Source organism: Vitis vinifera, chromosome 9 (genome assembly GCF_030704535.1).
Source record: "Vitis vinifera cultivar Pinot Noir 40024 chromosome 9, ASM3070453v1".
NCBI lineage: Eukaryota > Viridiplantae > Streptophyta > Magnoliopsida > Vitales > Vitaceae > Vitis > Vitis vinifera.
In genome coordinates, this window is record NC_081813.1 from 10,186,000 (window position 1) to 10,186,243 (window position 244).

A 244-nucleotide genomic window follows, 5' to 3' on the forward strand; every position below is an offset into this window, starting at 1 on the left:
AAGAATACAATCTCTTGTTTCGATCTCTCTTTTCCATTTTTATTGTAAAAATTTTGGCGGTCAAAAGCTAAAAGTATTCTCGGATGTGATTAAAAAGCAAGAAAAGCAAAAGTGGTAATTCTCTTTATTTTGGTGTGCGTTTTGTTCTGAAAAAGAAAGAAAAAGATAAGTTATTCATGATAAAAAAAGAAAAGTAGAGTTTATGAAATTCTTTATAATTAACCTTCTTTGATAATTCATGAGA